This window comes from Protopterus annectens, chromosome 2.part2 (genome assembly GCF_019279795.1).
Source record: "Protopterus annectens isolate FY-2018-M chromosome 2.part2, PAN1.0, whole genome shotgun sequence".
Classification (NCBI taxonomy): Eukaryota; Metazoa; Chordata; order Ceratodontiformes; family Protopteridae; genus Protopterus; species Protopterus annectens.
In genome coordinates, this window is record NC_056730.1 from 681323121 (window position 1) to 681333226 (window position 10106).

Consider the following 10106-nt stretch of genomic DNA (forward strand, 5'->3'; position numbering starts at 1 on the left):
CAGCCCCAGGAGCCAGGTCTGCGATCCCATCCTCACAGCCCCCAGGGGTGCGGCGCTATGGCTGCTGCGGTGTCTTGCACCTGAGTCCAAACAGGGGAGTTAGCTGACAATGCAGGCATGCCAAAGGCTGCCCCCAGATGCCAGGTCTGCGATCCCATCCTCCCAGCCCCCAGGGGTGTGGTGATATGGCTGCTGAGGTGTCTCACAACCGGGTCCAACTGGGGGAGTCAGCTGAGAGTGTGGGCATGACGAGGGTTGCCCCTGGAAGCCAGGTCTGTGATTCTGTCCTCCCAGCCCCCAAGGGTGTGGATATATGGCCGCCATGGCATCTCGCACCCAGTCACATCCGCAGTCACTGGGTCAGCCTCTGGTCCTTCATCCAGCACTGCGGAGATGCCGCCCTGCTAATGACACCACTCAGAAGTCAAGGGGGCATGTGCCAGAAGGCTTAAAGTGAAGCACATTCATCAGTGTCTGGCACTGCCGAGGAGAGAGACGGAGGCATGAGGCAAAATGTGCCAAGATGCCAGGACCCAGGGCCATATCCTGTGCAAGTTTGAAAACCCTAGGTCGAGGGCAAAGGGGAGAACCGGCATCATGGAAGTCTGGATGAGGGTCTGGCTGAGGCCTCGCAGCCTAGCAGAGTTCCATGAGGCTGGAAGGATTGGAGGGAAGCTCCCCTGAGAGGCTCCAAGGGCAGGATTGACACATTATGATTTGAAGGTCTCCAGGAGTTATGTAACCTGGGAAAAGAGCTCTCCCACCTGGGTAGAAGTGGAAGCCATCAGGGGGTCCCTCCTGATGGAAGTCCTTAAGATGGCGTCCCCAAAATATTGCAAAGTCCCGGTGGTTTGCTGGACGGGAGAGCAGGGTCACATGGAAGTCCTAATGAGGGTCTGGCCAAGGCTTCGTGACCCAGCAGAGTTCCATGAGGCTGGGAAGGATTGGTGGGAAGCTCCCCTGAGAGGCTCCAATGGCACAATTGACACATTACAATTTGGCAGCCTCCAGGTGTTATGTAACCTGGGAAAAGAGCTCTCCCACCTGTGTAGAAGTGGAAGAAGTCCTTAAGGGAGAGAGGGATGGAAAGCAGCTGGGCTGGGAGAGCTGCCACCTGGGTGAGGGGATCTGGACCATGGACCCCTCTGGGATGGAAGTCCAGAAGGGGGAGAGAGGCAGAAAGCAGCCAGGCAGGGAGCGGTCCCACCTGGGTGAGAGGGTCCAGATTGTGCCCCCTTCAGTGGGACAGAAGTCCTCAACGGAGGGTCTGGCAGAAGGCTTTGGGGCCAGGAGTGCTTCTGCCTGGGTGAGCGGGGTCAGGTAGAGCTCCCACGATGGAAGTCTTCAAGAGAGTGCCAGGCGGAGGGCTGTGGGTCCCGGAGAGCTCCTCCCTGGGTGAACAGAGTCAGGCAGAGACCCGCACAATGGACATCCATAAGGGAGCAAGCAGTGGGCATCTGTGAGGCCTGGAGATCTCCTGCCAGGCAGGGGGAAGGCATCTGACCTCGCCCAGTACACAACTGCATCCCCAAAAATCGCAAAGTCCCTGGAGGTGCTCTGGATGGGAGTGCAGGGGCACACAGAAGTCTTGATTTGGGTGGACCTGCCCTTCTGTGACCGAGGGGAGTTCTATGAGGCTGGCCATGATTGGAGGGAAGTCCCCCTGAGAGGATCTGAGGGCACGGGACATTGTACAATTTGGCAGCCTTCAGGGGATATATGGGAGACGGAGAACATGGAGCTCTGGACCGGAAATGAGGTGGATGTGGATGTCCCGATGAGAGTGGGCCTGCCCCTCGACGGCTGAGGGGAGTTCTGTGAGGCTGGCCGGGATAGGACTGAAGCTCCCCAGAGAGGCTCCGAGGGCACACGTGACACAGCATGGATTGGCAGCCTGCAGGGGACATGGAGGTGGCGGGATCCCCTGAGGTGAGTCAGGGGCAGTGGCTGGGAGAGTCAGCCAACAGCATGGGTGTGCCGAGGGCTGCCCAAGGGAACCAGGACTGCGACCCCGTCCTCCCAGCCCCCAGTGGTGCAGAGGTATGACCGCCATGGCATCTTGCACCCGGGTCTAGACAGCAGAGTCAGCCAACAGTGCAGGCATGCTGAAGGCCGGCCCTGGGAGCCAGGTCTGCAATCCCATCCTCCCAGCCCTTAGGGGTGCAGAGATATGGCTGCTGTGGCGTCTTGCACCTGGGTAAAGCCGGGGGAGTCAGCTGACAGCGTGGGCATACCGATGGCTGCCCCCAGAAGCCAGGTGTTCGATCCCATCCTCCCAGCCCCCAGTTGTGCTGAGATATGGCCGCTATGGTGTCTTGCACCTGGGTCCAGCCGGGGGAGTCGGCTGACAGTGTGGGCGTGCCGAGGGCTGTCCCCAGAAGCCAGGTCTTTGATTCTGTCCTCCCAGCCCCCAGGGGTGCAGAGATATGGCCGCCATGGTGTCTCACATCAATGGGTCCAGACGGGGGAGTTGGCCAACAGAGCGAGAGTACCGAGGGCCACCCCCAGAAGCCAGGTCTGTGATCCTGTCCTCCCAGCCCTCAGGAGTGTGGAGATACAGCCGCCATTGTGTCTCACACCTGGGGCCATCCGCCGTCGCTGGGTCAGCCTCCAGTCCTTCACCCGGCACTGCGGGGATGCTGCCCTGCAAATGGCACCACTCTGGAGGCAAGGGGGCATATGCCAGAAGGCTCAAAGCAAAGCACATTCATCGATGCCTGGTGCCACAGAGGAGAGAGATGGAGGCATGAGGCAAAAATGGGCCGAGATGCCGGGAACCGGGGCCATATCCTGTGTGAGTTTGAAAGCCCTAGGTGGAGGGCAAAGGGGAGAACCGGCTTCACAGAAGTCTGGATGAGGGTCTGGCTGAGGCCTCACAGCTCAGCAGAGTTCCACAAGGCTGTGAAGGATTGGAGGGAAGCTCCCCTGAGAGGCTCCAAGGGCAGGGTTCACACATTACGATTTGGCGGCCTCCAGGAATTATGTAAACTGGGATAAGAGCTCTCCCGCCTGGGTAGAAGTGGAAGCCATGAGGGGGTCCCTCCCAATGGAAGTCCTTAAGGGAGAGAGAGGTGGAAAAATGGCTGGGCTGGGAGAGCTGCCGCCTGTGTGTGGGGGGTTTGGACCGCGGCCCCCTCTGGGATGGAAGTCCGGAAGGGGGAGAGAGACAGAAAGAGACCAGGGAGGGGGCACTCCTGCCTGTGTGAGAGGGTCCAGATCATCCCCCCTCCAGGTGGAAGTCCTTAAGGGAGCCACTGGCAGAAGGCTGCGGGGCCAGGAGAGCTCCTGGCTGGGTGAGAGGGGGCATGCAGAACACCAGCGATGGAATTCCTCAAGGGAGCAACCGGTGGGAGTCTACGGGGCCTGAAGAGCTCCTGCTGGGATGGGGGAAGGCATCTGTCTTTGCCTGGTACCCGACGGCATCCTGAAATATTGCAAAGTCCCCGGAACCCCTCTGGATGGGAAAGCAGGGGACACGGAAGCCCCAATGGGAGTGTACCTGCCCCGGTGACTGAGAGGAGTTCCATGGGGCCGGCCAGTATCGGAGGGAGGTCCCCCTGAGAGGCTCCGAGGGCATGGGGATATGGCATGGCTTGGCAGCCTCCAGGAGATATGTAACCAGTGAAAAGAGTCCTCCCACCCAGGTAGAAGTGGAAGCCCAGAGGGGGAGTCCATGCCTGCAGAAGTCTGGAAGGGGGAGACAGGTGGAAGGCAGCTGGGCAGGAAGCACTCCCGCCTGGGTGAGGGGGTCCAGATTGAGCCCCCCCAGTGGGATGGAAGTCCTTAAGGGAGTGTCTGACGGAAGGCTGTGGAGCAAGGAATGCTCCTGCCTGGGTAAGCAGGGTCAGGCGGAGCCCCCCACAATGGAAGTCCTCAAGGGAGCATTTGGCTGCCAGCCTGGAGAGCTCCTGCCAGGCAGGTGGAAGGCGTCCAACCTTACCCGGTACATGACAGCATCCCCAAAATGTCACAGAATCCCCAGAATGGCTCTGCACCAGAAAGAAGGGGGGCTCAGAAGTCCCAATGAGAGCATACCTGCACCTTGTCAGCTGGGGGAGTTCCGCAAGGGCATCCAGATCTAAGGTAGGTCCCCCTGAGAGGCTCCAAGGGCACAAGGACAGGGCATGCTTTGGCAGCCTGCAGAGGATATGTGGGAGACGGGGACTGTGGTGCTCTGGACCAGAAAAGAGAGGGACGTGGAAGTCCCAATGAGAGTGGGCCTGCCCCTCGGCAGCTGAGGGGAGATCCACTAGGCTAGCCGGGATTGGAGGGAGGTCCCACTGAGAGGCTCTGAGGGCATGGAGAAACAGCATGGCTTGGCAGCCTCCATGAGATATGTAACTTCAGAAAAGAGCCCTTCCGCCTGGGTAGAAGTGGAAGCCACAAGGGGGAGTCCGTCCCAGTGGAAAGCCTGAAGGGGAGAGAGGTGGAATGCAGCCAGGCAGAGAGCTCTCCTTTCTGGGTGAGAGGGTCTGAATCGTGCCCCCACAGTGGGACGGAAATCCTTAAGGGAGTGTCTGGCGGAAGGCTGCGGGTTCAGGAGTGCTCCTGCCTTGGTGAGTGGGGTCAGGCAGAGCCCCCATGATGGAAGTCCTCAAGGGAATGGCTGGTGTAGGGCTGCAGGGTCTGGAGTGCTCCTGCCTGGGTGAGCAGGGTAAGGCAGAGATCCCCATGATGGAAGTCCTCAAGGGAGCATCTGGCAGATGGATGCAGGCCCAGAGAGCTCCTGCCAGGCAGGGAGAATGCATCTGACCTCATCCGGTACCCAGCAGCATCCCCGAAATGTCACAAAGTCCCCAGAATAGCACTGGACCGGAAAGGAGGGAGGCTCAGAAGTCCCGATGAGAGTGTACCCACCCCTTGGCAGCTGAGGGGAGTTCCGCAAGGGTGGCCAGGATCTGAAGGAGGTCCCCCTGAGAGGTTCTGAGGGCATGGGGACACAGCCCGGTTTGGCAGCCTGCAGGGGACATGGAGGTGGCGGGGTCCCCGAGGCAAGCCTTGGGACGTGGCCAGGTAAAGAGGTCTCTCTGCAGGGTCGCATGGGAGGGCCGCCGTGGTAGGCCCTGATGGAAGTCCTTAAGGGAGCTTTGTGAGGAGGGCTGCGGGGCCCAGAGAGCTCCTGGCCATGTAGAGGCATCCGACCCCACCACGTTCTCAAAGGCATTCTCAAAAAATCGCAAAGTCCCCAGAATAGCTCTGGATCAGAAAGGAGGTGGACTTGAAAGTCCGTATGAGAACAGATCTGCCCTTTGTGGCTGAGGGGAGTTCTGGGGGTGGTCGGACCCTGCAAGTTTGCTCCCCCGATCGCCAGGTAGGCACGTGTGATCCGGCATGATTTGGCAGCCTCCAGGAGTTAAGAGACGACGGGGCATCTCATCAGAGTGTGAGTATGGGTCCCAGCCCTGGGGAAGAATGCCCTACCAGGTGTCTGCGCAGGGTCGAGGTGCCCTCACAGGCCTCTTCTTCCTGGCTGTAAGTCTATATGAGAGCGGATCTGCCCCTCAGGGGCCAATGGGAGTTTCATGGGGCCGGTCGCACCCTGCAGGCTTGCTCCCCAGATAGCCTGGCAGGCACACATGATCTGGCACAATTTGGCAGCCTCCAGGAGTTAAGGAACGACGGGGTTTCTCATCAGAGTGCGAGTCCGGGTCCCAGCCCTGGGGGAGAACATCCTGCCAGGTGTCTGCACCAGGTTGAGGCGGCCTCATGGGCCACTTCCTCCTGGCCAGAAGTCCGTGTGAGAGTGGATCATCCCCTCAGCGGCTGAGGGGAGTTCTGCTGAGCCAGCCACACCCTGCAGGTTCGCTCCCCCGGTCGCCCGGTGGGCATGAGTGATCTGGCATGATTTGGAAGCCTCCAGGAGTTAAGGTACAATGGGACATCCCATCAGAGTCTGGGTCAAAACCCCAGGTGATGTCTCACCAGGTGTCTGCGTGAGATCGAGGTGCCTTTACCCACCATCCATCCATCCATCCATCGGGCCGACCAACTCCCACTGGCAGAGGGGCCTTGCAGCATGGCTCTGTGGGTCATGGCTTGTGGGTCGAGCTTCTCCGACCTGGGAGCAAGGTGTGGGTGTGGAGTGTTCCGTGCCCCTCAGGGTGGAAGCTGAGGCGAGATCGATGAGCCAGGGCCATAGTGAAGGAGTCCTGTGACACGGCCACCGTCACCGGCATCAGTGTGTGGCCGTAGCTTGGGGGCTCTCTCCCACTTTTCTCTGGCTTTGAGCACTGATGCACACCATGCTGGCCCACGACCTTCTGGGATCCCGGTCGCTTGTCCACGACCAGCACCCGGGCTGCTCCCTCCTCTCCACCCACCCACCAAGGTGCTCCTATCTGGTTGATCCTGCCAGTAACATATGCTTATCTCAAAGATTAATCCACACAAGTCTCACTGTACACAGATGCTACAGTGAAACTGCAAATGGCTCATTAAATCAGTTATGGTTCCTTTGATCGTTTCACCCTTACTTGGATAACTGTGGTAATTCTAGAGCTAATTCATGCTAACGAGTGCTGACCTCCGGGGATGCGTGCATTTATCAGACCAAAATCAATCCGGGTGTTGGCCTGACAGCTTTGGTGACTCTAGATATCTAGTGCCGATCGCCTGCCCTCATGGCGGCGACGCGACATTCGAATGTCTGCCCTATCAACTTTTGATAGTACTATCTGTGCATACCATGGTGACCATGGGTAATGGGGAATCAGGGTTCAATTCCAGAGTGGGAGCCTGAGAAATGGCTACCACATCCAAGGAAGGCAGCAGGCGCGCATATTACCCTCTCCCGACTCGGGGAGGTAGTGATGAAAAATAACAAAACAGGACTCTCTCAAGGCCCTGTAATGGAAATGAGTACACTTTAATTCCTTTAACATGGATCTATTGGAGGGCAAGTCTGGTGCCAGCAGCCATCGTAATTCCAGCACCAATAGTGTATATTAAAGTTGCTACAGTTAAAAAGCTCATAGTTGGATCTTGGCATTGGGCTGGCAGTCCACCGCGAGGTGAGCTACCGCTTGTCCCAGCCCCTGCCTCTCTGCACTCCCTCAATGCTCTTAACTGAGTGTCCCAGGGGTCCAAAGTGTTTACTTTGAAAAAATTTGAGTGTTCAAAGCAGGCCGGTCGCCTGAATACTTCAGCTAGGAATAATGGAATAGGACTCCGGTTCTATTTTGTTGGTTTTTGGAACTGGGGCCACGATTAAGAGGGACGTCGGGGACATTCATATTGTGCCACTAGAGGTGAAATTCTTGGACCGGCGCAAGACGAATGAAAGTGAAAGCATTTGCCAAGAATGTTTTCATTAATCAAGAATGAAAGTCGGAGGTTTGAAGACAATCAGATACTGTCGTAGTTCAGACCAAAAATGATGCCAACTAGAGATCTGGCAGTTATTCCCATGACCCACCGGGGAACTTCCATGAAACCAAAGTCTTTGGGTTCTGGGGGGAGTATGGTTGCAAAGCTGAAACTTAAAGGAATTGATGGAAGGGCACCACCAGGAGTGGAGCTTCCGGCTTAATTTGACTCAACATAGGAAACCTCAGCAGGCCCAGACACAGAAAGGATTGACAGATTGAGAGCTCTTTCTTGATTCTGTGAGTGGTGGGGCATGGCCGTTCTTATCTGGTGGAGTGATTTGTCTGGTAAATTCCGATATTCCAATAACGAACGAGACTCTGCCATGCTAACTAGCTATGCGGCCTAGTGCGGTCATCTCCAGCTTCTTAGAGGGATAAGTGGCTTTCAGCCACACGAGTTTGAGCAATAACAAGTCTGTGATGCCCTTAGATGTCCGGGGTTGCACGAGTGCTACACTGAATGGATCAGCGTGTGTCTACCCTTGGCCGACAGGTCCAGGTAATCCACTGAACCCCATTCATAATAGGGACTGGAAATTGCAATTATTCCCTACGAATGAGGAATTCCCAGTAAGTGTGGGTTATAAGCTCATGTAGATTAAGTCCCTGCCCTTTGTACACACCACCTGTCACTACTACTGATTGGATGGTTTAGTGAGGTCCTCCAATCGGCTCCACAGGAGTCAGTCACGCCCCCAGTGGTGCGCCAAGAAGACGATTAAACTTGACTATCTAGAGGAAGTTAAAGTCCTAACAAGGTTTCCGTAGAGGAACCTGTGGAAGGATCATTAACACTGAGGGTCCTGGGATGGTGCTATCCTCGGGTACTAGGGCCTCTCTTTGCTCCGCTGCCCCAAACCTCTACATCTCTCTCTCTGTCTCTCTCTGGCTCCTATCTCTCTGTGCGGCCTGGTGGAGGCCAGCAGGACTGAGCCCATGGCTCCCAGGGGAGGGAGGGAGGGAGAAGGGAGGGAGTGAGAGGAGGGGTGGTGTCTGTCCCCCCTCGCCTCCCGGCGGCAGGAGGAAGGGTGTCCCATCCATGCAGTGGGAGGTGCGGGAGCTCCTCTGCTACCCTGAGGGAATGGTGGTGGAGGGTGAACTTGGCCCAGAGGTGCGGTCCGCTGCACACCATGGAGGTGGCTGGCTCCCTGTGTGGTAGGGGGAGGGAGAGGGTACTTTCCTGGTGGGCGGTGGCATACCCCTGGCCATGTGAAGCCACCCCTGGGGTAGCACACTGGAGTCCTCTTCTCTCACTTTTGGTCATGGGTACCTGTGGAGGATGCCCTGCTCCACTCGGGGCGTCGGTTCAAACACACAGAAGGTCGGCGGTGCAGCCACGTGCTGGCAGCTGTGGGACTCCCTGCCATCCCATGGTACGGGGCCAGTAACCCCGGTCTGGGTGCCAGCGATGACTCCCGTGAAACCTCACGTACTCATCTCGAGGGGCAATGCCACATGGTCAGTGATGCCCCTGGTGAATGAGAACTGTATGATTTTGAGCGGTAGATCACTCAGCTCATGTGTCGATGAAGAACCCAGCTAGCTGCAAGAACTAATGTGAATTGCAGAACACATTGATCATCGACACTTCAAACGCACTTTGCGGCCCTGGGTTACTCCTGGGGCTACACCAGTCTGAGGGTCATTGTGCCTTCCATCATCCCCAGGGGGTGTCTGGCCCCAGTCAAAGGCACGGCCATGGAGTCAAGGGAGAGACATGGACTGAGGAGAGGAGTCCCCTACTACCCCAAGCTGGGAAGCCAGTCTGAGTATGGGAGGGAGCAGGGGCACATCTGTCCCGCTCTCCCGGAGGCTGTCGGTGGTACCACCACCAGGCTGCCTTCCTGGGGCAGAGCCCAATGCCTGCCAGGTTCCCATGTGCCGGGGCCACGTCGGCTGTCCTCCTCCACTGCCAGAAGTCCGGCAGCATGGGGGAGCGGGTGTGTGCGGGCCAGGGGAGGATGGGTAGTCTGTCTGCCCCTGAGGCCCCTGCCATCCCACCCCCCAACGATCACACTCGGAATGCAACCTCAGATCAGACATGGCGATCTGCCAAATTTAAGCATATTATTAAGCGGAGGAAAAGAAACTAAACAGGATTGCCTCAGTAACGGCAAGTGAAGAGGAAGAGCCCAGCACCGAATCCCCACCTGGGTGATGGGTGCAGTGTAATGTGGCATATGTGTGGAAGTCTGTCTCCCTAGCGCTGCCCAGGGGGCCCAAGTCCTTGTGATCGACACTCAGCCTGCGGACGGTGTGAGGCCAGTGGTAACCCCCAGCTCATCGGATCAGGTCTTCCCAGAGTCGGGTTATTTGTGAATTCAGCCCAAAGCAGGTTGTTAACTCCATCTAAGGCTAAACACAGGCACGAGACCGATAGTGGACAAGTACCATAAGGGAAAGTTGAAAAGAAATTTGAATAGAGAGTTCAAGAGGGCATGAAACCATTCAGAGGTAAATGGGTGGGGTCCGCGCGGTCCACCCAGAGGATTCAACTCAGAGGCTGCTCCTGCCGCCTGGATGAGGTGGATCCCCCTCCGGGGGGGTGGGTCACCGTCCCTGGGCATGCCAGCTGCCATCGGGTGCACTTCCACAGCAGTGGTGCACCGTGACCGGCTCTGGGTCGGCTGAGAAGGCTGTATGGAAGGTAGTTCCCCTCCATGGAGGGGAGTGTTACAGCCTGCAGCATTAGCCCTCACCATGCCCCAGGGTCATGGGAGACAACTGCCGCTGCACCCT

At 57.6% G+C, this 10106-nt stretch overlaps 2 non-coding genes across 2 annotated transcripts in view; both read left to right on the top strand.

Moving 5' to 3' along the window:
* Positions 1–8858: 8858 nt before the first annotated feature.
* On the top strand, positions 8859–9012 carry LOC122796126. Its single transcript, XR_006363952.1, has one exon. It is a non-coding gene; the product is annotated as a 5.8S ribosomal RNA (ribosomal RNA).
* Positions 9013–9392: 380 nt separating this feature from the next.
* LOC122796111 overlaps positions 9393–10106 on the top strand; it is a 3743-nt gene continuing 3029 nt past the window's right edge. Inside the window, exon 1 of the ribosomal RNA XR_006363943.1 lies at positions 9393–10106. This exon is cut by the window's right edge and continues 3029 nt beyond it. This is a non-coding gene — a ribosomal RNA (28S ribosomal RNA).